The sequence below is a fragment of the Papio anubis genome, chromosome 15, assembly GCF_008728515.1.
Source record: "Papio anubis isolate 15944 chromosome 15, Panubis1.0, whole genome shotgun sequence".
NCBI lineage: Eukaryota > Metazoa > Chordata > Mammalia > Primates > Cercopithecidae > Papio > Papio anubis.
This window is the reverse complement of record NC_044990.1, coordinates 75,051,196-75,078,785: the sequence shown is the minus strand read 5'-3', so window position 1 is coordinate 75,078,785 and position 27,590 is coordinate 75,051,196. Positions and strand designations below refer to the sequence as shown.

Sequence of the window (27,590 nt, the reverse complement as noted above, 5' to 3'; positions counted from 1 at the left end):
AAAAAAAAGTGTCTAAACTGGAAAAAAAAAAAAAAAAGGAAATTGTCCCTGTTTGCAAAGACTCTACACACACACGACACACATACAAACTGTTAGAAATAATAAGCAAATTCAGTAAGGTTGTAGGATATAAAATCAGCATATAAAAATAAACACTTTCTATTGACTAAGAGCAAACTATCTGAAAAAGAAATCAAGAAAATAATTCCATTCAAAATAGCATCAAAACATAAAACAATTAGAAATAAATTTAACCAAGCAGGTAAAATATCTCCATACTGAAAACTGTAAAACATTGATGAAAGAAATTGAAGGTAGTACAAATACATGGAACGATATCCTGTATTCACAGCTCAGAAAAATTAATATTGTTAAATTGTCCATACAACTTGCTATTGTTTAAACATAATTTGTCCCCACCAAAATACATGTTGAAGCTTGGTTCCCAATGTAACAGTACTGAGAGGTAGTGGGACTTTAATAGGCCTTTGGATCATGAAGGATTCACCCTCATTAAGGGAGTAATGCCATCTCTCAGGAAAGTATTAGTTATCACTCTTGCAAGACTAGGTAAGTTACCACAAGAGTAGGTAGTTATAAAGTGAAGCCACCTGTTGGATTTGGTCTCATCTTGGCATGCTTCCAGTTGCTCTTGCACATGCCCCTGCCAGGTGATGCCATCCACCTTGTAATGATGCAGTATGAAGCCTTTGCTAGATGCAGTTGCCCAACCTTGAACTTCCCTGTCTGCAGAAGAATGAGCTAAAGAAATCTATTTTCTTTATAAATTACTCAGTCTCTAGTATTCTGTTGGAGCAATACAAAATGGACTAAAACAGTCCCCAAAACAATCTACAAATTCAATGCAATCCCCATCAAAATATCAGACATTCTTCACAAAAATAGAAAAAAAATCCTAAAATGTATGTGCAACGACAAAAAAACCTGAATAACCAAAGAAATGTTGAGTAAAAACTAAATAAATAAATAAATAAAGCTGGAAGCATCATAGTACCTGACTTGAAAATATACTACAAAGCTACAAGAACAAAAATGTCATGGTATTGGCATAAAAACAGACACAGATCAATGGAACAGAAGAGAGAACCCAGGAATAAATCTACACATTTACAGTTAACTGACCTTCAACAAAGGTTCCAAGAACACACAATGGGAAAAGGAAAGTCTCCTTAATAAATAGTGAAATAAAAAACAGACAATTACATATAGAAAAATGATATTAGACCCTTATCACATACTATATATAAAAATCGACTCAAAATGGATTGAAGACTTCATTGGAAGACATGAAACTATTAGAAGAATATTAGGAGAAAAGCTCTATGACATTGGTCTGGGCAATGACTTTTTAAATATGACCCCAAAAGCACAGACAACAAAAGCAAGAATAGACCAATGGGATTACATCAAACTAAAAAGCTTTTGCACAGCAAAGAAAACAATCATGTGAAGAGACAGGCCACAGAAGGGGAGAAAGTATTTGCAAACCATACATCTGACAATGGATTAGTATCCAAAATGTATAAGGAACCCAAACAACTGAATAATAAGAAAACAATCTGCTTCAAAAATGTGCAAAAGGTCTAAATAGACATTTCTCAAAAGAAGACATTCAAGGCCAGGCACGGTGGCTAATGCCCGTAATCACAGCACTTTGGGAGGCCGAGGTGGGCTGATCACTTGAAGTCAAGAGTTTGAGACCAGCCTGGCCAACATGGTGAAAACCTGTCTCTACTAAAAATACAAAAATTAGCCAGGCACGGTGGTGCGTGCCTGTAGCCCCAGCTACTCAGGAGGCTGAAGCAGGAAAATAGCTTGAACCTGGGAGGTGGAGGTTGCAGTGAGCCAAGATTGCACTACTGCACTCTAGCCTGGGCAACAGAGCTAGACATTATCTAGAAAAAAAATACATTGAAATAGCCAAGAACTATAGTAAATATGCTGAATGTCACTTATCAGGGAAATTTAAATCAAAGCCATAATAAGATATCTTTTTACTCCAGTTAGAATGACTATTATATTATCAAAATGACAAAAGATACTAGCAAAAGTACTAGCAAGATACTAATACTAGCAAAAGTCCTAACAAGATAATGACTGTTATCAAAAAGACAAAAGAAACTAGCAAGAAAAAATACTAGCAAGGATGTGGGAAAAAAATAAACCCTTGTATACTGTTGATGGGAATGTAATTAGTATATCCATTATGAAAAAAACTTAACGGAATTATCATATGATTCAGGAATCCCACTACTGGGTATATATCCAAAGATAATTAAAACAGTATTCATATTTATTGGAGCATTATTCACAAAAGTCATAATATGGAGTCAACTAAGTGTCCATCAGTGGATGAATGGACAAAGAAAATGTGATATATCCACACAATGGAATACTATTCAACCATAAAATATATGCAAGCCCTGCCATTTGTTACAGCACGGATGAATTTGGAAAACGTTAAGTAAAATAAGCAAAGCACAGCAATACAAACACTGCATGATCTTACTTATATGTGGAACCAAAAAGGTTGATCTTACAGAAATAGAGAGTAGGGAATGGTGTTTACCAGGGGCTGGGGAGGTTAGGGAAGGAGGAGAGATGTTGGTCAAAGGATATACAATTTCGGTGAGATAGGAGGAATAACTTCAAGAAGTCTACTATATAGCATGGTGACTAGAGTTAATTATATACTGTATTATTGAAAAATGCTAGAAGAGTGGATATAAACTAATAGCTATGTAAGATAATGGATATGTTAATTAGCTACTTAGTCATTTTACCAATGTGTGTATACCTGAAAATATCATATTGTGCTCAGTAAATGCATATAATTTTTCTGTCAATTAAAAATTTTTAAAAATGTATTGAATTGCATACTTATGATTTGTGAACTTCTTAGCAGGTATGACAGACTTTTACTTTTTTTAAGTTTGCATTAAAATATAACTAAACCCTATAAAAGAAAGAAAAAAAGCCTCTATAATAGTGCCAAGTATAGTCCAGAAATTTATGTTATCATTAATAGCAATTATATTGAATCACAGTTAATACGTTAATTAGTAATATAGTACAACAAATATGGTCTAAGTAAACATTTTTCCATGCAATCATTTAAGCTCCACATTCAAAGAAAGTCCTCAGTAACTTTCCATTGATACAGTTATCCCATTGTAAAAGACATGCATTGTTTCTTCCAAGTATTTGACTGTTCTCTGCTAAGAGTACCCTAAATTTCATTTGTGAAATTCCCTTCCCCAGTTCTCCTCCATGTGGTCTGTGCCCAGTGATGGTATTCCCAGCTCTGCAAGTGAACCCTCAATGGCTCAGCCAGTGTTTCTCTCAGGCACAATGTTCTTTAGGAGGCAGAAAAATTCTTTGTTGTATGGGACTGACTCATGCACCGTATCATGGTTAGCCTCCCTGGACCTTATAAAAGATGTCAGTAGCCTGTAGGGCCTGTAATTTTTATTACATTTCTCCAGGAGCTCAAGGCTACTCTTCTATATAAGATACCAAGATAAGAGACCACGGATAATGTCTTATTCATTGTTATGCCACCTAAGCCTAACAGTACCTGGGACATGTTAGCTTGTCAATATTAGGTTATTTGGCATGCATTCAATAAATGTTTATTGAGCACCTCTATGTGCCAGGCATGGTCCTAGAAAATTTGGATAGACTGGTGAATAAAACAGACCAAATCTTCCACATATTAAGTTTCACTTCTAGTGAGGGATAAAAAGAGATGTTGAGGCCAGGTGTGGTGGCTTACACCTGTAATCCCATCTCTTTGGGAGGCTGAGGTGGGCGAATCACCTGAGCTCAGGAGTTCGAGGCCAGCCTGGCCAACATGGTGCAACCCCATCTCTACTAAAAATACAAAAATTAGCTGGGGTGGTGGCACATGCCTGTAATCTCAGCTACTTGGGAAGGTGAGGCAGGAGAATCTCTTGAACTCAGGAGGCGAAGGTTGCAGTGAGCCGAGATCAAGATTGTGTCACTGCACTCCAGCCTGGGCAATAAGAGCGAAACTCTGTATCAAAAAAACAAAAACAAACAAACAAACAAAAAGATGTTGAACAAGTAACAAATGCAAATAGAATGAATGCAGACAGTCAGAAGTGCTGTGAAGTTAGGCAAATATAATAGTGTAATAGAAATAAAATGGAAGGGGGCCGTTTGCTTTAGCGATTCTCAACCAGGGATTATTTTGTCCCTGAGGCCATTTGGTGATACCTAAAGACATTTTTTATTGTCACTGACAAGGCATCTAGTTTACAGAGGCTAGGGATGCTAAGCATCTCACAATGCACAGGACAGCCAACCACAAAGAATTAGACAATCCAAAATCTCAATAGCGTAGAGGTTGAGAAACTCATCTTTAGATAAGAGTGACCAGGGGAGGCCTCTCTAAGGAGGTCTCATTGGAGTTAAGACTTAACTGATGATAAAGAGCCGTACGAACAAAATCTGGGAGAAGCAGCATTCCAAGCAAAGAGCATAGCAAGTGCAAAAGTCCTAGGGTACAAACCAGTTTGAATGGTTTGAAAAAAATTAAGAGGGTAAAGGAGCTAAACTTAACCACTATCGTGGAGAAAAGCACATTCAAAATGAGGTTTGGCAGAAAGCATGGACTAGATGATCAAAATCATGGTAAGATGTTGGAATTTTATTCTTAGTAGAAAGTGAAGCCATCGGTCGGGCACTCACACCTGTAATCCCAGCACTTTGGGAGGCCGAGGCGGGCAGATCACGAGGTCAGGAGCTTGAGATCAGCCTGATCAACAGGGCGAAACCCCGTCTCTACTAAAAATACAAAAGTTAGCCAGGCATGGTGGCGTATGCCTGTAATCTCAGCTACTCAGGAGGCTAAGGCAGGAGAATTGCTTGAACTTGGGAGGCAGAGGTTGCAGTGAGCCGAGATGGCGCCATTGCACACCAGCCTGGGTGACAGAGCAAGATTCTGTCTCAAAACAAAAAAAAAAAAGAAAAAGAAAAAGAAAAAAAGAAAGTGAAGCCATTAAAATGTTTTAAGCAAGGAGATGACATAAATAGAGTTTTAAAAATCACTCTGCCTGTTGAATGGAAAATGGCAGATAGAGGGACAAAGCTGAAAACAAAGGGGCAAGTAAGAAGACTATGGCTGGGGTCCTAGAGAAATAGGATGATGACCTGGAAGCCTTCATGCATGGAGAGGTCACAGATAAAACATAGAATCCTAGTTAAATTTTGATTTCAGATGAACAATGAATAATATTTGGTATAAAATATCCCATGCAGTATTTGGAACATACTTATACAAAAAATTATTTGTACTTTATCTAAAAACAAAATTTAACTGGGCTTCCTGCATTTTATTTACAAAATTTGGCAATACTATGCATGCATGAATGGACAAATATATGCATATGTAAATAGAAGATGAACATATTTGGAAAACAAGCCGATCTGCTACCTTGCCCAAGTTCAAAAATGAATGATAAATGATTTCTATATGTAGAAGAAGAAATATGTACAAATATATATTGTTTATAAAGGAGATCAGATAAGTACCTAATCAATTCTGAAATTTACATCTCCCACTCATTAGTTCAAAATCTCCAACTTGCTTCAGGATATGCCTCCAGTTTATCTCAATGAAAACTGGAACATATTTAAGAAATGGTTCTCATTGTCCTCTAAGTCCTCAACTTTCCATTTTCTGTCCCCATCATCCTGGAATCTCAAGTCCAAGATCTTGGGATAGGCTTCTTTCCATGAATTTTATTTTCATATATGAACTAATAAACTTTGCAAATTCTGTCACTTCTTTGGACATTTCTTTTAAATTAGACCCTCAGATCTAGTTTCCACAGATCCACTTTTGTGTAGATCTCGGTGATCCCTGTATCTCACATGACTACCAAGATCCTCTCTCTCATTCCCTGTTAGCATTACGTCATTCTCACGTTTAAATCTTCCAGTGGTTCTCAAGATTGTGCAGAATTGCAAACCGGTCCTTTTTAGGCTGTATCATGACAGCAGACATCTTTAATTTGGTTCATGCAGTGGTTTTTAAAAAGGAGCCAATGTTTAAAATTAAGAGCATTTTCTTTAAAATCTATGAGTCCGGATGTCTTGAAAAATCCGAAGATCTAGACACACCAGATCTGCATTTGCTCATGGCTACAACAGCTGGAGTTGAATAGAAAATGTTCTCTTTAGACAGACAGTACAAGTCCTCACTTGCTTAAGTGTCTTGGCTGGAATCTGGTCTTATGACTAGAATTGGATTCCACTCAAATGCCTTTCCAGCCAGCACTGGAGATCTCTTCCTGTTCCCCACTTCAGTACAAACTGTCAGTGAGGTCTGTATCCTCAAAAAGCTCCTTTTATTCCCTGCTCCCCTTGGCTTGGTCTTTCTTCCCCCACCTCCACTAGCCATGAGGACATGAATCCATATTTTCTCTTTCTCAATCCAGATTATTTTGACTTACTTTCTAAAATTGCTTTTGTACCAACATTGTTCATTACCTTGTTTTGGTTTTTGAAAGCTAACACGCATACATTCTGGAGGTGTTGCTGGGTACTTATCTCACCAAGACTACTGTGTCAGTTTCCTGAGGACAAAAGCCTTCTGGTGCCACTTCTTCCAGCAGTGCTGACCATCCAAAAAAAGACTCAAAAGTAGTTGTTGGCCGGGCACGGTGGCTCACACCTGTAATCCCAGCGCTTTGGGAGGCCGAGGCAGGCAGATCATGAGGTCAGGAGATTGAGACCAACCTGGCTAACATGGCAAAACCCTGTCTTTACTAAAAAAAAAAAAAAAAAAAATTAGCCAGGTGTGGTGACATGCATCTGTAGTCTCAGCTACTCTGCAGGCTGAGGCAGGAGAATTGCTTGAACCGGGAGGCAGAGTTTGCAGTGAGCCGAGATTGTGCCACTGCATTACAGCCTGGGATACAGAGTGAGACTCTGTCTCAGAAAAAAAAAAAAAAAAAAAGTAGTTGTTGCATGAAATTACTATCCTGCAATCTGTTCGGCATACAAAGAGAAAAATGGGCTTGAATTTATTCCTTTTTCAAATGGTATACTAGTATGGTTTGAAACTTGTAATTTTCCCTGTAATCAACTAATCAAAATAAAAAGCAAGTTCTTTTAAGCAAGTTCTTTTAAGCAAGAAATTAAGCAAGTTCTTTTAAAGTTTCCATTTAAAGTAATTTGATACAGCCCCTCTATTAAACCATTCTATCTTATTTTATTCTACAGATAAATTTGATTGTATGACCAATAAAAACTAAAACTTCCATTATTTTGTTCTTACTTCTTATGAGATTATTAAAACTCAGAGATCCAATTTTCAATCATTTTAGAAAGGCTGATTATTTAAATGTTAAAGGCTTAAAATAAAGAAATCAAGCATTCTGTGCCTTTGTATGCATCTATTAAAACATAAGGGAATAGATGAGAAGGCTGAATTCTAAGAAATATCTTCTATGTAAGTAAATACCGAAACCTACATAAATGAGTACATAGAAAAAAATATTTTAAGTAATTTATTTTAGTCATGCACTGGAAAAAGAATATGATTTAAAGACAGGTTCTAAAGTCAATATTTGCTTAATCAAAAAAATCTTTCCACACAATAATTACCTTCAAAGAAAATTTTTAAAAGGGTCAAAGTCAAAAAATAATTAGTAAGAAAGTCACTCACGGTAGGGATTAGCAAACAATCTGTGTTTTCCTGAATCAGCTCCTCTTGATGTGTTGTCAGGATCATGAGGCATAAAAAATTTTAAATGGGCTTACTGCTGAGAACTCATCTATAAGGTACAACCATTTTGCAAAAAAAAAAAAAAAAATCGAAGTGTTGACCAAAGTAGCAAACATACGTGACTTACCTGCTTCCATTACAAAGTTGGCTACTGAAGGTGTAAACGATAGTGTTATACAGAAATCTTTCAGGAAAGGCTCATGTTAATATGCTATGTGAAACTGAACGCTGAGTATGGATTACATTCTTCATAAATTTATATATATATGTATCTGTGTGTGTGTGTGTGTGTATATATATATGTCTGGGTGGGGGCTTGGAAGTTGCTTATTCATTAACAAATAAGAAAAAAATATTCCTCAGTCATATTGACTCTTAGAAGGCAGTTTGGAGTTATTTTGGAGAAAAATATTTATATAAGGATAGCAGTTGCTGATTAGTTTAAATCTTAAGTTATTATATAGTAAATAAAAGGTGAAGAAAAGGTGAAAAATCTCTAAACAGAGAAAATTAATTATCAACTCAAATATAAGATAACAGCATTCAATTATCTAAGAGGGAGATTATATTGTTCACTACCCAGCACATGACTTCCTTATGTCAGATCATTTGCATAGAATCATACTACATCATACCAGTAGCACTCACAAGAGATCACAGTGAGTGTCCAGAACCTCTGTCACTCTAGAAATACCATCAGGACAACCCCAAACAGTGACTCACCCAAGGTCACTTAATTTGTCTATGGCAGAGAAAGGGCTAGAACTTAGGCTTCCTGGGTAGAAAAAATATTGGTATTTCTTGAATTAGCTCAATTGATGCTTTTGCCCTGATGATATCTTGCTTAGCATTGACTTGCTGACTTCTTTTCTTGTTTAAATGAAAGGCTAAGCCAAATATTCTACAAATTCTACGAAGTTTTTTTTTTTTTTTTTTTTTTTTTTTCCTTTTTTTTTAACACAACAGAAGTTTAGTTTTCTCTTGTGTCAGTAGGCAATACACGGACTGGTGTGGCAGCTTCACAGTCCTCCAGGATCTAAAAAGTTGTTTTAGTCCATTATGATTTATTCTCTACAATGCTTAACTAAAGAGTTTGTTGATTTGCACTCAGGAGTTATATAGCTAAGAGGCAACCAAGTGTAATACAAAGAATTGGTCTGAAGTCTTTGCACTGAAGGTCATATAGTCTCTTGCTTCAGGGTATTAAAAGTGAAAATGAAAAAAAACACATAGCTCCCTAGGTTCCAGAATCCCTATAGAAAATAACATCAACAGTTAGCAAAATTATAGCTGTTACACATCATGGAAAACAGATTTTGTAAAAAACATTAAAATTAAAACCCAGTATTGATGATTTTTATTATGAACAGTAAAATACATATACTATCTCACCTACAAAGCTTTCATGTTGAAAGGGCCTCTAATATGAGTTATTTTAATATGATGAAGCAAAAGTTTAAGAATCTCACAGTGGAAATAATTTAATCGTGCAAACTCTAGCCATCAAAGACACACTCTTTTAATGTAAAACAAGGATAATTCATGATTACAGAGAATGTCCTAGCTATGGGTTATTATGAGACAAGCCAAGTTTCCAGACCAAAAGGCACTCACTCCAAAGGCTAGGGATGAAACAAACTCCAAACCAAGCCAGAGAATTTGGGCTAGTTCCTTGAAAACAGTGGCTACTGGCTGGACCCGGTGGTTCATGACTTGAGGTCAGGAATTCAAGACCAGCCTGGTCAACATAGTGAAAAGCCATCTCTACCATAAACAAAAAAATTAGCCAGGGGTGGTGGTGTGTGCCTGTAAACCCAGCTACCTGGGAGGTTGAGGTAGGAGAATCGCTTGAACCCGGAAAGCAGAGGTTGCAGTGAGCTGAGATCACACCATTGCACTATAGTCTAGGTGAGAGAGTGAGACCCTGTCAAATAAATAAATAAATAAATAAATAAATAAATAAATAAATAAAACGAAACAGTGGCTACCTACTCTCCAGCTTGAGCAGCCCAAGAACAAAGGAAACAGCAGAAAATATTCCCTCTTCTTTAAACCCACCACTCACACCGCGGGTAGCAGGCACCTTCATCAGTGCCTTGGTCAAGTGTGTGGAAGGCAATTCAGTTTCAGCTCGGAGCTGCATCTCCACATGGAAAACTGCCACGTGGATGACCCAGACTTGGCATTTTTCCTGAGACCCACCAGTCACACATTTTTATGAGGCAACCTTGACCATACCCTTCCAGACTAGGAAGTGCTTCCCGACTAGGCCCCATTCAGGATGGATACTGACAGTGCTCATTCCTCATGGAGCCAGATAGTTTTCCTTGGTTGACTCCTCTTGACAAGGCAAGAGGAACTGAAGCATTTCCATTGCTGGACTTGTGTGGGAAGATGAGGGAATGTGCAGGGAGGAAGCCTTCTTCACTCCAAAAACCAGAGTCCACTTTGGTATGGTGCTGCACTTAACCAGCCCGATTATTGGGCACTGAATTTTTTTTGCCACCAGTTGGCGTTTTAAATTTTCTATTCATTTTCTTAAATACTAGGTGTCCTACTCCTTGGTCAATAAAATGAAATAAAAAAGATCTATAGAGTCTTCCACAATGGTTGAACTAATTTACTCTCCCACCAACAGTGTAAAAGTGTTATTTCTCCACATCCTCTCCAGCATCTGTTGTTTCCTGACTTTTTAATGATTGCCAGTCTAACTGGCATGAAATGGTATCTCGTTGTGGTTTTGATTTGCATTTCTCTAATGACCAGTGATGATGAGCTTTTTTTCATATGTTTGTTGGCCGCATAAATGTCTTCTTTGAGAAGTGTCTGTTCATATCCTTTGCCCACGTTTTGATGAAGTTGTTTGTTTTTTTCATGTAAATTTGTTTAAGTTCCTTGTAGATATTGGACATCAGCCCTTTGTCAGATGGATAGGTGATTCATCAAGGATTTAGAACCAGAAATACCATTTGACCCAGCAATCCCATTACTGAGTATATATACCCAAAGGATTATAAATCATTCTACTATAAAGACACATGCACACATATGTTTATTGAAGCATTATTCACAATAGCAAAGACTTGGAACCAACCCAAATCCCCATCAATGATAGACTGGATAAAGAAAATGTGGCACATATACACCATGGAATACTCTGCAGCCATAAAAAGGATGAGTTCATGTCCTTTGCATGGACATGGATGAAGCTGGAAGCCATCATTCTCAGCAAACTAACACAGGAACAGAAAACCAAACATTGCATATTCTCACTCATAAGTGGGAGTTAAACAATGAGAACACATGGACACAGGGAGGAGAATATCACACACTGGGGCCTCTCAGGGGTTGGGGGCCAGGGGAAAGATAACATTAAGAGAAATACCTAATGTAGATGACGTATTGATGGTGTAGCAAACCACCATGGCATGTGTATACCTATGTAACAAACCTGTATGTTCTGCATATGTATCCCAGAACTTAAAGTATAATAAGAAAACAAATAAAAGAAAAAATATCTATACATTGGGAAAGATAAATAGAGCAAAGAGAGCAACATTTCTTTCTTTTTGCTTTTGCTTTTTCTCTCTTTTTTTTTTTTGAGATGGAGTCTCATTCTGTTGCCCAGACTGGAGTGTAGTGGTGCAATCTCAGCTCACTGCAACCTCTGCCTCCTGGGTTCAAGCGATTCTCCTGCCTCAGACTCCCAAGTAGCTGGGATTACAGGTGCATGTCACCATGCCTGGCTAATTTTTTATATTTTTAGAGGAGATGGGAGTGTCACAATGTTGTCCACGCTGGTCTCCAACTCCTGACCTCAGGTGATCTGCCTGCCTTGGCCTCCCAAAGTGCTGGGATTACAGGCATGAGACACTGCACCTGGCCCAACATTTCTACAAGAAAAAAATCAGCTTAAGGAGCATGGCACTGTAAATTCTTGCGTGGCCAATATCACTGAGCATGCATGCTTAAGGGTGAAAGTTTAGCACTAATTTTTTGCTTTATTTTTTGAAATTAAACACAACTTTTGACCTAGAACACTTGCATAGTAATGAGTGTAGCCCTATACAATTCTTCAAATTGGAGGTGGGTGGCTTAGTCCAGAGCTGATCACCCTGACATCAATCCATGACTCCTAAGAGTAACTGTTGCCCCATCTGTTTTTAACAAGACATTTATTCTCAGCAGCAGGAAGTCATAAAAACAATCCCTTCATCTTCATTTACATTGTCAAGAGAAACATGGCAGGCTGCCCAGCACAGCAGTGAGGGGGCCGCGGCCTGGGCACCCTGTCACCACATTTCCCTTGCACATCCCAGGTCCTCTCGAGCAGCACAGGACAGTGCCAAGCAAACCAACACACCCTTGCCCATTCCTTTCCAGAAACTTGACGGTGATGTCTAGAACATTACGCGTGTTCTTTCTCACATGTGCCTCTGCTCCCTCTCCCCCATTCCTCAGAGATGAAAATGCAAAAGCTCTTCTGACTTGAATATCTGCCCATTTCAGGAAGCCACACCATCACCACATCAACTTTTTACAATAATTAAATCAAAACATTGTGTTCACTGGCTTGGCACCCAATCCACTTGAAGAGTTTTCTGAGATGTTGTTGAAAACCAGTGTCAGGTCCTTGGGATCCCTTCTTCCCACTGGCCACTTCTCCTGCGCATCATTTAGCAGTGCCTTTGTGATGATGTTTTCAAAGCATCTTCCAAATTCCCTAGTTCTATGAACTTTGCCACCAAACAAGTGAAGAACAAGCAAGGGGAGAAGAAAACTTGCTGACAGAAATATGGAAATTAGCAACAATAAAAAGGGGAAATACGTCACAGGAAAGTTGGAATGGCCTAGATTAAAACAAGCTATTTGGAAATTTGCCCTGGTGGGGTGAAGATTCCAAACCTGTTAGGCAAGCTAAAGATCCGCCTTGTGAAATTACACAGCTATGTTGTAAAGTGCTGAAAGGACTAGAATATCAACAGTCTTCCTACTTCTACAGGCAAACTAGAGAAAGGGACTCCCCTGCGTAGTGGTCCCTCGGGATGTCTGCCTGAAAAGAAAACCAGCTCAGAGACCCTGCATTCTCTCCTACGGTGTGTCCTCCTAAAGCCTAAATCAACTGCTTGTTTGCCCATCTATGTTTCTGAGAACATAGGTCCAACTACAGGCACTGCTGCCAGTAGGAGAGTGAGGTAGACGAGTGGTAGGGAGGAGGCCTCTCCTTTCACGCCTGTGTGCAGTGGTGACATCACACCTTCCCCTGGGTGTCTTCATTCCATTCCTCAGCAGGCTATGCCATGGCTATGCCATGGAGGTCTGGTCAGTAATCAGGAACCTCAGTGCAGGAAGTATGCCAGAAAACCCAACTGAGAGTGGGTAGAAAATGAAAATACCCATGGTTTACTGAGCAATGAGATCTACAGCGCCATCCAAAAGGCTTCCGTCTAGAAGCCTTGAAGAACTCGTAATCCCCACATTCAACCCTAATGTGGCATCCGCTAACGTATCATCAGGGTTGTCTTCAACTCTTGGTACGCAATAAACTGGAAGTCTAAAAACAGGAATTTGAAACAACGTAAAACTGTTTCTGGTTGGTCTGCATTGCCCAGACTGCCAGGGGAATACACCTACGTGATCTGGGGCAGCTGCAGGGGTGTGTGTGTGTGTGTGGTGTGTGTGTGTGTGTGTGTTCCACCTTCCTGGATCATCAATTCCAGCTTCAGAGTGTGGCCAACACCCATGTGGCAAATACCAGACAAGGCTCTTCTGAAGCCACACAGTCATTCCCACTAGTCAGGAAGGAGCCCCAGTCCACCGGAACCCCATACAGAGGGAAGGCTGAGATAAGGCTTGGGCCCCTCAAGTTCTGTTTCATTCAATGTAACCCACCACCCCTCAGTTAAGGGGAGGCAGACTTGGCGACAGAAGCTGAAAATGGTCCCGTAATAGAAGTAACTGGACCAGGAAGAGGAGGTACCTGGTCCAGTGATGTCACAGCCATCGGTGCCCACAGGGGAGTGGGGCTGGTCATGCAGCCGTGTGTCAGGAGCAATGATTGTAGAGGGTGGGGCATGAAGAGTATGGTTCTGGAAACAGTGCTGTCGAGAAGCAGTTTTGCAGAACTACTCTGCAAAACTGTCACCTTCTCACTTTAGTACCTGGTGAGTTTGACCATTTTCCTGAATTCGCTGGTAATTGGTTCCTTAAAGCTACCTTTCCTGAGCATGGACTCTATTGTTTGGATCTGACTCCAGTCTTGTTCCTTAGCAACCTCAGGTGAAAATGAGACTGTACATTTGATGCCTTTTTCATTAATGAATTCAATTTAAATTCCATGGACCCCTATCTCCCAGTCCAGGTAATCACTAGCATCCTCAAAGTTAGTATGGAGGGAGACAGAGCAGAAAAGCTTAGGCAGCTCCTCTCAGATTAGAGGGGAAATCAGTTGTCCTTAAATGCAATGGCTAACATGTATTCCCTGAGTCCTAAATAAAGAGTCATGGCTGAGAAGGTCCCAATGCAGCCATGAAGCCACTTGTCACTCCCTGTCTTCCACGTCACAAAGAGTGGACAGGGGTTATTGGTGAATCTAGGAAGTTATGGCTGTGGAAAGCCATAGAGCTGACAGTAGAGTTCAGTAAAGCAATAGCAGCACATCTGTGCAGTTACCTCCAGATTCTTTGTGGAGCTGCCGTTCCATTAGACTAGGGGAGAGGGCTCAGTGTTCCTGATGCCGGATTCATTCATGTGATGGGAGAGCTTCCAGGTCCCAGAGTTAAGTCCAACACACTCTCCTATCTGCTGCTGCTGTCTACATGCTGGCAGTTTTGAAGAGGTCCTGACCTAGGGCCGGGGACGGCTGTGGACTCGTTCTCGTGACTGTGTGTTTCACTTCCAGATAATTTGGGCTTCTTGCTCCCACAACAGCCTGCTGTCAACTTGGGGTCCAGTGGAGGAACATGATATATTTTTCCTGTCCTGATTGGGTGCTTGAGTTCTAGAATGCTGCAGACCCTGAAATCAGAAAGTTTGTATTGCCAGAGGAACAGCTACAACAGAGGAGGGGAGCTATTTTGTTTCTGAAATGAGACTTCTTCCTTCCAATTCCATTCCTTCTTCCTGTATCTTTTCTCTTGGCCCAGATGCTCTTGCAGGGGCAGGACCTCTTGTGCTCTGCCTCTGCTTCCTGCTTCATTGGAGCCACGCATCTGGCTGTGGGCTCCTGAGAAAAGTAGGCCCACAGGTCCAAAAGTTTTGAGAGAGCATAAAAAGGCATATGTACCTCTTAACCTAAAGTAAAAGTTAAAAGAAAAAATAAAAGGTACTTTGGTCAGGAATATAAAACACTATTTTCATTAAGAGTAGACAGGGAGATATTGTGCAGGAAATAGAAATAAGAAAAGAACTCTAAGACATTCTAATTTTTAACCTGATCTTAATGTCTACCAGCAAAGTAGGTCCGGGAAGGTGAGGCAGCTTGCTCAATGTTACACACCTAGTCGTTAGTAGAAATGGGATTCGAATTGACTTAGTCTAGGTTCTTTTCTCTGCACCATGTCCTTGAGTTAGGGTGAGGATTCATTGTAACATTGAAAATGAATTGTTCATTGAATAGGATAACTATCATATGAAATATAAATGCAAACACCAGACTCTGAAGTCTGATATACATGAATGATTTGGGGATTATTCAGTGTTATACAATGTGCCTATCATTGCTTCTTGCAATTAGAATGGATAAGCTATAGTTCACTGGGACATTTTTCCAATATGCATCTTGGAAGATGAACAGTCACTGTGTTAGAATATTGCCCTTGTGTCTTGAATACAATGGCTCATTGCAGGTAGAGACCCAGGCAGCACCAACAGTTCAGGCTTTAGAGTTAAAAGTTGTTTCAAGTGTTAGATGAACTAATTCATTAAAGATTTATTGATTCAGAATATTCAGGAGGAATGGAGTATGAAGTGAGGACAAGTCAATTGGCAAAAAAAAAGTCTACAATAAAATACTTTTGAAGAAATACAAATCAATTATTTTGAAGTAAAATAAGAAAAAGCAACCACTAAAATACTGCCAGATATATATATACTGTAGGGCCTATTTTAATAACTGAATAATTTATCTGTAATTAGCAAATTGTTTACATGCAAATGGCACTGGAAAGCATTTGAAAATATTTTAGCACATTAAAAATGTGCTATTGAATCTCATTTATTTCAAACTTGGCATGCCAAACTTTTCTCTACAGAGAGTAGAGAGGTAAAATATAGTCTAGTTCTACTTAAATGATCAGAAAGTCTCATAGCAATGATGCTCTTCCTACTATAAGCAGTGATAATGATAGTAATAATAATTCATTTTCACTACTCATAGAGTCCATAAGTATTTTCTAGTTTGTGTCCCAACATATCTCTGTGCGGTGAGGACAAATAGAGGTTAAGGGACATGCCCAAGATCTATTAATAGCAGAAATTAAATTCTCAAGCCTAGAACCCAGGTTTTCTGATTCTCTGCTTTGTACCCTTCCACTCCTCTACAAGGCTTGCTAGGATGGAGCACAGTCTTCTGGCTTAGGCTAGATGAGCTCTAATGTCATTTTGCATTGCCAAGGTCTCAATGTCTATGACTTTATGAGTACTCTGACCTTAAAGTACATGGTACAGGTATGTGCAATGGGGACTTAAACTTGCTGGATTTCAGGGACTCTGGATTTCCCTTCAGTGTGTTGTTTTCAGCATTTCATGGATCAGTACATGTGAATCCTTGTTGTTATGAGGTAGGCATAAATATACAAACTATCTTTGACTCTTTTTCCTAAACACTAGGTTTAATTTGTAAAGGAAACTGAATCAAATATCCCTAAGCCATTCTAATGTCAAGGAAAAATGATAGCTCCTTATCTACAATTAACATGACTAAGACCTAGACTCAAGGGTAATCTTCTCTTCTCAAGCAACAATTACTGCAAGACCAGCTTTGGCAAGGATAGCAGAGACTCCAAAAGAATCTTGGAGATTAATTTGTTACAGAGAAACATATGCATGATAAGGAAAAGTCTTTTATGCTGTTAACTTATTAATAAAGAGGAACCTGACACAGATAAACATGCATTTATTGCTCAAGAGTAGAGTCCATTTCGCCTTATTTTATACCTGTTTGCTTGCTGATATTAAGTTTATTATTGACCTTATTTATATTGACATAGATGTAATCTTAAATAGGTCTCAGTTTGAAGTTACCTAGCATCAAAATGTAGCCTTTTATCCTTCCTATATGATGAAAGGCCAACCTGTTCCACTGATTTGCATGCACATGCATGATGGTCTGGCCATGGCAGATTACGATGAACAGACCAACTAATAACTGATCAACAAGCAGAGTTGACCAACATGCCTGGAGAGGAAGAAAGAAGCCTTGAACTATAAATCATGCTGTGAATAGATTAAGTGAACATTCCTTGAATTGTTCCATTGGTCTTTTATCATCTAGATTTTTCAGCTTAATTTCTCGCCATGCACATCTCTACCTTAGACCTCCTGAACTACATTCTCACAGATGCTTCACCAACAGCTTTCTTAACATTATTACTACCATGAATAATCTTTTCTGGCCCCAAACACTCCCATCCTTCCTTCTCTCGTTCACACACAGAATTTTGCTCATATTTAAAGATCCAGCTTATATGTTACATCCTCAGAGAAGCCTCAAACAACCATACCCTCCTCTATATTCAATACTACTTCGGTCAACCCATTACTATAGTACTTATCATAATATGTCATAATTACTTGACTAGCTAGCTCATGCATTAGACTATACATTCCTCATGGGCAGAGTCACTGTGTTATTCCTTGTCATATTTCTTCTACTCTTTGGTCACCTATACTTTACTTTTTACCCCTGCCAACATGCTTTCCACATCTTGCCTCCTGTTGGGTATAAAGTAGATGTTCTATAAATGCTTCTAGAATGAACCACAGTGGGAGTGGCCAATGGACAGCCAGGAGGCAAGGGGTGCATAGATTTGTGTATGATGAAAACTCTTTTAACATCATGTGTAGACCCAAAGTCTCTCCCTGACCTGTAATTTAGGCTGCAAACCAGAGTGCCTGCAGCTTTGTTTATCCTTTTAATGTGCAACACACTTAGATTTCAATGTCACATTAATCTGGGATATTAATTCCACCAGCACTTCTGATGGAAACTATAATTTATATTACTGAAAAACCTTTCTGTGGCTTAATATTCAGAGGTGTGGGAATACAAATGATATTAAACATTAAGTTGGCAAAGAGGTATGAGCAAAGAAACTGTATGGTATAAAAATATAGGCCCCAAATTAAGACTATAACATTTCACAATTAAATCAGGATAAAATGAACAAGTATCATAGGTTGTGCATTAATCAGAAAGGATATAAACCAAACCAGACATATTTATCGCTTAAAAAATACTCAACTCCCTAATGTGCCTATAATTATTAATTATTTATAAACAACACTGGAAGTGTTGACATTGTATATTCCTATAAAATGAAACATAAAATAATAATGCCTCAGTTTTATACATCCCTTCAAGTTAATGATGCAGTTTTAAAGGATCCTGTGAAGTTTTAGGTGAGCAGGCATTGATGAACACACAGAAATGGTAGCTGTTTGAGGTCTCAGTCTCCTCTTTCCATTGAATACTCTTTTTGACAACCCCGTAGAGAGACAGTATGAAGTGGCCAACACAGTCATGAGATCTAACCCTGAAATGCCCCAAACTTGCTGAGTGACCCTGAGCAGGGTTTACATTTCTCTGCACCCCACATTCCCTATTTAAATAAATGGGCTAGACAAATTGGTCTTTATTTCCTTTCAACTTGAGTATTCAACCATTTCTATTTCTAACGTTTATTTTATTTGTGTTCCCAGATCTTACCACTTACTCAGAGGAAAATGTGGGTGTTATGAAAAAAAAAAAAAAGATTTTCAATTTTTAACATATTTAATAGCTGCAAGTCATTTTTTTTTTTTTTTTTTTTTTACATTTTCACCAGTTGTTATCCTTCCAGCCTCAAGTAATAGAAAGTTTAACCTCATGGGAAAGTATTTTCCCATATAATAGGATACGGAGAGAATGCATGGGCTGAGGGCTGGATCAATGATAGCACTAAGGACCCGGGATCTTTCCATCTCTCTGCTCTGCTATCCTTGGCATCAGTCTCCTTTTCAGACTTACGGCAAGGTGGCTGGCCTAATTCCAAGGATACAATGGAGAATATCAAGACCAGACCCACAGTGTCACATTTCCTGTGAAGGTGTCATTCTACTTGAAGTTAACAGCCAAGAGCTCAGGCCAGTAACTTCTTTCTGTCACATTATCAGGGTAATTTGGCAAGTAGCCATTGAACGTCTAGTAGGAGTCCAGTATGATGCCAGGAACTATTAGTGACACAATGAAAAGAAGAATAAAGTAAAATGCATTCAGTTTTCACTATGAGATCATGATTAGTTCAGAAAATAAAGTATATCTGTTTTAAAGCCATAAAGCAACACAGAAACATTCTTTCCATGAAGATAACCAAGTCCTAGCTGAATCTCAGATATGGTTAGATAGTGTTACCTCATTCCCACTTATGCAACAGAAAAAATGCCATGTGTATAAGTTCCACACTTACAGATGATTTTGGAAAAGAATTTATTATCACAGGCCACACTTAGCTTATTTTTGAAGTAATTAAAGCTCAGTAATGCAGAATTCACTTAAGATTGCAACCAATTGTTATTTGAGATATCCAGAATAAAATTTTCAGCAGGACAGAGTATACCATCAAAACATGACCATAGCTACTATAGATTAAAATATGTAGCATATGGTATGTATAATCCATTCCCAAACCCTGTGTTCTCAGATATGACCTGTTTTCTAAATGATAAATATGTCGTTATGTTCATTATAGTCTGAACATGAAATATGTGATGAAATTGAAATAATAATATATAGGCACTTGAATGTAAAGATTCAGAGAGCCAGCTGGGTGCGGTGGCTCACACCTGTAATCCCAGCACTTTGGGAGGCTGAGGCGGGCAGATCATGAAGTCAGGAGTTCAAGACCAGCCTGACCAACATGGTGAAATCCTGTCTCTACTAAAAATACAAAAATTAGCCAGCCGCGGTGGTGCATGCCTGTAATCCCAGCTATTCAGGAGGCTGAGGCAGGAGAATCACTTGAACCCAAGAGGCAGAGGTTGCAGTGAGCCGAGATCGTGCCATTGCACTGCAGCCTGGGTGACAGAGCAAGACTCCGTCTCAAAAAAAGATTCAGAGAGCCAAATGATGGTATTTCCTGAATACACGGAAGTATGAATATATCACAGAGTATCTAACCATGTCACTCTCTTTCATACTTCTAACAATGCTGTAAGGAATACCCATGTACGTCCCTACTGTGCTTATGGGTAGCAGTTTGTGTTGGAACTTGGTAGTGGAACTCTGAGGTCATAAGACTGCACGTTTTTCATTTTCATAAATGCTGCCAAATTACCTTCCAAAATGGCTATACAAATTCCCAGCAGCTGTATATGAAAGTTCTGGTTGCACTATATGCCCATAATTACATGATATAAGAAATTCTAACTTTCACCAATCTGGTGGGTGAGAAATGGCATCCCACATTTTCTTATGTGCTTCCCTGACTCTCAATTAAATTAAGCTCTGATAATTTCTTATCTGTTTGTAGGCCATGATAAGCCTTTCTACTTCGGAAAAAAATGCTCATTTGTTCTGATTGTTCATTTTTCTGTTGGGATATTTTCTATTTCATATTGACTCTATAAGTGTTTCATACATGTTAGATATATGTATGTATTCATGAAACATGTCCCAAATATATTCTTCCAGCTTTATTTTTAGTGAGTTTTATCACGTTTTTTATTTTTATGGAGTCATATTTGTTAACAATCTTTCCCCTAATGATTTGTATTTTTGTCTTAAGATGACTCTTCTTTGAAAGAGGATGTGTGGGTAAAAAATTTTCTGATCCTCCAATACCTAGAAATCCCTGTATTTTATCATTACTCGTTATATAACAGAGTGATGCATATAGAATTTTTAGTTAAAAGTTACTTCCCCTCATATATTTTCATGTTATTTTTGTGTCCAATGTTGCTGATGGGAAGTCTGATGCCAATCAAGTTTGCATACCTTCAAAAAAGTGGTCTCCTCCCACCTCCACCACCCCCTCTCTGGCAACTCATTATTTTCTATTTATGCTTAAAGCTCTGGAATGTTACAAGGATGTGATTATGAGTGGGTTTTTAAAAAATAAATCTGAAAAACAATTTTTGCTCAGTACTTAGTGGGATTTTTAATTTGAGACTTGTGGGTGTGGGGAGGAGGAAGAACTGTAGGTGAAGAAGAAGAAAAAAGAGGAGAAGAAAAAAAGAAAAGAGAAGATGAAAGAAGCAGTAAAAGAAAAAAGGGAAAATGGAAAGCGATACTAAACAATGGTATCATTAATAAGACATATCCAACTATCTATACCTCTAATACACTCTATGTACATTTTTTCAGTCCTTCCAAGTTTTTGCTTATGGAACATAGTTATTTTTGTTTGTAAAATTAGAGAGCCCTTTGATGAGAAATTCCTGTTTTTTTCCGAAAACCCTTAATTCCCGAGGAAAAAATGGATACATTTAAGAGTTATTTCCTCTGTTATTAGTCTCTATATTTCCAAATGATATGTTTATAATGCTAATTTTTAATTGATCAGTTTTTGACATGCGTGGGGTTGAGCCTTTAACTCAGGGACCACTTTCCTTCCCTCCCCATCTTCTCAATATGGTTTGGCATAAATTTGACTTAGGTCAATGATCAGTGTTTACATTATTATGACTATTGTTTACATCACAGCTTAGTACTACCCTATAATTATGTTTAGTTTTTTGGTTCAACTTTTTCTCTTACAAGAGTTAATAGATTATACAGTTGTCACATTGGGACTTCCCGTTGCCCTTTCCCTGTGTTGGGTCTTTTCTTCGGTTTTATATTTTCCTCTTTCAAGAATAACCTCATTTACTGAAGAATATCCTTTAATAGCCTTTTTTAAAGAGTGTTTACTAGAGTCAAATATTTGAGTCCTGAACAAAATGTCAGGACTTTTTTGCTTGAAAAAGAGCTTTTCTGGGTCTTTTTTCCCAGAAAAAGAGAAGCTGAAAGAATTCTAAATTGAAAGTAATGTTACCTCATTCTGTAAGGTTTTCATTCATAGTCTTTTCAAAGGAGGTGCATTCCTTCAGTTCTAAAAAAATTATCCATTTATCTGATCATTATCTTTCAGTCTCTCTATTCTCTCTGCAACTCCTATCAACTGAACGCTAGCTTTCTGTATTGATTCTCTAATATTACTAATTTTGTCCTCCTGTTAGCCTTTGTCTTTTTGCTGGGAAATTTCTTTAATTTTCTCTCTCATTCCATTGAAACCTTTTTTTCAAGTAGCATATATTTAAATACAAAGAATTTTCTTTTTTCTCGACTGTTCTTTTTTACAGCATCCAGTTCTTACTTCACAGATACAATGCTTTACGTCTATGAGAATACTTATTATATGCATGAATATGCCTGCATGGGGTACCTTTTATTCTGATCCTGATTATGTCTCTGTTTCCTCTGCATTTATATTTTCTGATTTGTTTTCATTATTTCATGGAGGATGCTCTTCTCAGATGTCTGATAATCCTTGTCTGTGAATTCGCATTTAAGGCTGAGGCTTAAGAAAGTTTTCTGGGGTGGTGAGGGGAAGCTTATTCTGTACATTGACAGGGCTTGTTGACTGCTGAACTTGAAGTGATCACACTGTAAGCCAGGCTTTTCTTTAGGATACCCACAGATTTTAGAACCTTTAAGTCTCTCTTTTGGAGCCACTGAATTTGTTTCTCTGAGCTCCTGAATAGTAAACACACCTGGTCTCTGGTATACTAAGAGCTGAGGTCCTTTAATTCAGATTTTAAAGGTTCATTTATATCCCCTTTTAGTGTCATCTCTCCCATGCCACCTACTGCATTTAGTATCCTTTAAACTGGTGCCTCTTGGTTTCAAACTTTTCAGAGAATATACCATTTCCAGTCACTGCCATGGAGTGGGAAAATGATACTAACATGGCTGCTATGGGTGAGGAAGGGCACTTGGGATACCTGTCCTGTCCTTTACCCTACCTATTTTGGGATCTGAGGATCTAAATGGTGAACATTTCAAGCCAGTCTGTGGGGCAAACTGGATCACTCCTCGTTAGTATCCCCTTCTGTTACTTTATATAAGTTTAAATATGTACTTTTCTGCTACATTAACTACCAATTCTCCACTCAATTTCTTCCAAAGTTTGTTCAAGTATCTTCTCAGCTATTGCCTCCTCTCTTGTTATCTAGGTTCCTGTGGGTTAATGCACCATTAATTCCTTTACTCTCATTTGAGAAGGGTTTTAGAAGGGGAGAGAGATAAATGTGTGTGGCAAATTCACTACGTCGAGCAGAAGTCCTGAGCTCTCCATGTTTGAGATCTTCCTCACGCTCACATACGCAAGTTTATGTACTGTAGCTGCAGCTGTAATGTCACCATGGTCTCTGATCTTGTTCCTCAAGCATTCCACCTGCCATAGCACTTCTAACTTCTTCTCTCATCACAGACACAGGTGAAAGAGAATGCTTTTATTCTGCAAACACACATGGAAAATAGATACTGTCTCATGGATTTGGTAGGAAATTTGGTTACTATGAGTGTTTTAAATCACTTGGGTTTTCTGTTTATTCCAGTATTCCTCTATTTGAGGACTACTCCAGTGGTCAATTGTGTACTTATTTAGGGTCATGAGGAATATCTTGTTTAAAACTAGAGATGAGGGAAGAACAAGTGTAGTGAGATCATGTGCCATTTCTGCTAATTTAATTAAGGAGCTCTTTGTTTTAGATTTGCCCAGGTCATTTCGTGGAGAAAGGATCCCACATTCATTCTTATATGACCTTGTGCTTTTTTTTCTTTGTATTTTCATGTATATATTGCTATGGTTTTAAGAGTCACTCCTAGTCAAATAGGGAATTTCTTCAGGTTTTGTGACTAAATGATGCTTAAGCAGTGTGCCAATGAGACATTCATTATGCAAGGTGCTAAGGCAAAGCACCCAATGATCTGTGAAGGAAATAGAACTTCATCTTTGGTATTTTAAAAGTACTTTCCAAGACAGATTATAGCAGATCACCACAAAGGGGAAAAAATAGTGTCAAGTAATTTTATAAGACAAAAGAGTTGCAAGTATGCGCTATCTCCACTTAAAAACACATAACTGCATGCAGTCTGGGTTTTTCCCAAGCAAAGAGTTCCTGAATAGGTAGAAGAAAAGTTCTACAAAATGCATCAGCCAGAAGTACTGTGCTAAATTGCCTAATTACTCATGCTCTATGGAAACTTTCAAAATGCAGCTGGCACCACTTGCTGAACTTGTTACTTCATTTTCAATTGCAAGGAACAACAAAGTAGTTTATTTGTCTTATTTAGGGGGACTGAAAATGAGTAAGGTCATAAAGTAGATATGTATCATTATCATTTATACCTGAAGGGGCTGTGACCAATTATATCATTTCCTGTTATCTGCAAGGCAACAAATAGAAGCGGGAGAAAAGTCTAGAAGGTATTTGCAGACAGGCTGACCCGATCCATATAACATGAGCCTCAGGCTTGGTGCTAAGACAGTAAGATGAAAGTGGGTAAGAAGGTGTGCATGACAGGTTGATTGGGCTCATTTGTCTTCCAAAAACCTATCAACATAGAGATTATATCATCAAGAAAAGTGACGAACTTTGGCATCAGGCATGCCTTCCACAACACGGCCATTAGCAAGTCACTTAACTTTATAGAGTGACATGATTCTGCAGGACAATCCCAGGCTCCCTGTGTCACCCATTACAGCTTTTGTCAGTAAGGCCTGCCCCACTGTGGCCAGCCTTTTCTTTCTCTTTCTTACATACTTGGGATTTTTCCTCACAGTAACTTGAAATGTTGATCTTCCACTGCTGCAAGACTTTTTCAAGCATAAAAGTAAATATCTAAAGATAGAGCAGCTTTCTCAACTTTTAGAAATAAAAGACAAATGAGTCTTCATTCTAAAGGAGCAGAGACCAAAAAATAATAAGAACTGTCAAAGAAAAACAAATCCTGCTACTCTGTTACCACCTATGAAACTTGGGGTTTGATTTACTCTGTTACCATTTATGATACCTGGGGTTTGATTTCTTTTTAAGTTTATTTCTCTCCTTTATGGTATGATATACTGAAGTGTAATAGGTTCACCATTTAACCAGGAATAGGGTCTGAGACAATGTGATGGAAATCCAGCCTTGCCTAAGCCACAGCCAACCTACGCCATGGATTCTTCTTATTAAAATATCTACGTAAGATGATTAGAAGGTTTGGATTTATTAGAAAAATTAACTTGGGGTCAAAAGAAAATATGGTATAGGTTGAATTGCTAACTGGCTTTCCAGCCTTGGACTTTTTTTTTCCTATTTCTGCTGACTGGCTCCATTGCTCAGCGTAGGCCTACTTTCAGGGAGCAGCCTTCTCTTTCTTAGCCAGCCCTCAGAAACCTGACAGTTTTCACGTGGATCCCTCATTTCAGCATTTGCTGCTTTCTTTCTCTCCTGTCCTGACCTTCTATGAGCCACAAAGCAAGCACCTCTTCCAGAGACGCTTTCAGAGCTCTAACATCCCTGACTGTTCCATAGAGGGCTCCTAGATCCTGACTTCTGGGTGACAGACGCCGATCCCAGGCAAACCTTCCTCCTGCACGTTGCATGTACGTGACGAAACACAGTTGATTATTTTACTGGAACTCAATTGCTAGAAATTTTTTTTTTTAATGTTATGATTCTGAAAAAAAAAAGATTCAACTTGCTTTGTCAGTCCTTTGGCTCTAGATTTTAAACATCTGAATGGTCAAGAGCAATGTGATAAACAGTTTAAAATTATTATTATTAATATTGTCTCTGATGCTCGGCATATTATTATTTTTTCAACTTTTGGGGTTCAGGGGTTATATGTGCAGGCTTGTTATGTAGGTATACTGTGTGATGCTGAGGTTTGGGGTATGAATGATCCTATCACCCAGGTACTGAGCATAGTACCCAATAGTTTTTCAACACTTGTCCCCCTTCTCCCCCAAGTAGTCTTTAGTGTCTATTGTTGCCATCTTTATGGCATGATTACGTATTGTTTAGCTCCCACTTATAAGTAAGAACATGACGTATTTGGTTTTCTGGTTCTGTGTTAATTTGCTTAGGATAATGGCCACCAGCTGCATCCATGTTGTGGCAAAGAACATGATTTCATTCCTTTTTGGCTGTGTAGTATCCCATGTTGTATATGTACCACATTTTGTTTATCTATCCAACATTGAGGGGCACCTCAGTTGATTTCCATGTCTTTGCTATTGTGAATAATGTTCCGATGAACATACTCAAGCATATGTCTTTTTGGCAGAATGACTTCTTTTCTTTTGGATATATACCCAGCAATGGGATTGCTGGGTCAAATGGTAGCTCTGTTTTAATTTATTTGACAAGTCTCCAAACTGTTTTTCACAGTAACTGAACTAATTTACATTTCCACCAACACTATGTAAGTATTCTCTTTTCTCCACAGCCTTGTAAGCATCTGTTATTTTTTTACTTTTTAGTAACAGACATTCTGACTGATGGGAGATGGTATCTCATTGTGGTTTTAATTTGCATTTATCTGATGATTAGTGATGATGAGCATTTTTTCATATGTTTGCTAGCTGCTTGCATGTCTTCTTTTGAGAAGTGTCTGTTCATGTCTTTTGCTCATTTTTTAATGAGGTAATTTGTTTTCTGCTTGTTTAAATACCTTACAGTTTTTTAATATTAGACTTTGACAGATGCATAGTTTCTCAATGTTTTTTTCCCCATTCTATAGGGTGCCTGTTTACTCTGTTGATAATTTCTTTTGCTGTGCAGAAGCTCTTTAGTTTAATTATGTCCCACTTGTCATTTTTTGTTTTTATTGAAATTGCTCTTGAGGACTTAGTCATAAATTACTCCCAAGATCCATTTCCAGAATGGTGTTTCCTAGGCTTTCTTCTAGGATTCTTATAGCTTGAGGTCTTACATTTAAATCTTTACTCCATCTTGAGTTAATTTTTGTATACTGTGATAGGTAGGGGTTCAGTTTCATTCTTCTGCATATGGCTAGCCAGCTATCTCAGCATCATTTATTCAATAGAAAGTCCTTTCTCCATTGCTTGTTTTGTTGACTTTATCGAAGATCAGACGGCTGTGGGTGTATAGCTTTATTTCTGGGTTCTCTATTCTGTTCCATTGGTTTGTATGTCTGTTTTTATACCAGTACCATGCTGTTTTGCTTACTGTAGCCTTATGGCATAGTTTGATGTCAGGTAATGTGATGCGTCTGGCTTTGTTTTTTTTTGCTTAGGATTGCTTCACTCTTGTTTGGTTCCATACGGATTTAGAATAGTTTTTTTCTAGTTCTGTGAAAAATGGCATGGGTAGCTTGATAGAAATAGTGTTGAATCTGTAGATTGTTTTGGACAATATAGCCATTTTGATAATATTATTGGTTCTTCCAATCCATGACATGAAATGTTTTCTCATTTGTTTGGGTCATCTATGATTTCTTTCATCAGTGTTTGGTAATTCTCCATGTAGAGATCTTGTAGAAATCTTTCACCTCCTTGGTTAGATGTATTCCTAGGTATTCCTATATTTTGCAGCTATTGTAAATGGCATTGCGTTCTTGATT

The 27,590-nt window shown here is 38.2% G+C and overlaps 1 protein-coding gene and 1 pseudogene across 1 annotated transcript in view; both read right to left on the bottom strand.

Annotated features, from left to right (window-relative positions):
• HS6ST3 (heparan sulfate 6-O-sulfotransferase 3) overlaps positions 1 to 27,590 on the bottom strand; it is a 746,570-nt gene that overhangs the window by 250,855 nt on the left and 468,125 nt on the right. The window lies entirely within an intron of this gene.
• LOC110741728 lies at positions 11,777 to 19,878 on the bottom strand (annotated as a pseudogene).